Consider the following 201-nt stretch of genomic DNA (forward strand, 5'->3'; position numbering starts at 1 on the left):
TGTATCTATTATCATCCTTTTGTCTTCGGGCATTATATATGTCATTTTTATGGTCAAGAACATGATAGTGTTCACTTATCAAATAATACTTTTGCTCTTGAAATTTTCTGGAGTGAGATAAGGTTTTATCATCATATTGCACAATGGGACCCTACCGTACTTTATAACCTACTCCTGTTTTTTTTCTGTGCTTCTGTAACC

The 201-nt window shown here is 33.3% G+C and overlaps 1 protein-coding gene across 1 annotated transcript in view; it reads left to right on the forward strand.

Moving 5' to 3' along the window:
* The window catches only part of LOC119591943, a gene marked incomplete in the record, with an annotated part of 10,649 nt that overhangs the window by 9,393 nt on the left and 1,055 nt on the right, over nt 1–201 (forward strand).

This window comes from Penaeus monodon, chromosome 29 (genome assembly GCF_015228065.2).
Source record: "Penaeus monodon isolate SGIC_2016 chromosome 29, NSTDA_Pmon_1, whole genome shotgun sequence".
Classification (NCBI taxonomy): domain Eukaryota; kingdom Metazoa; phylum Arthropoda; class Malacostraca; order Decapoda; family Penaeidae; genus Penaeus; species Penaeus monodon.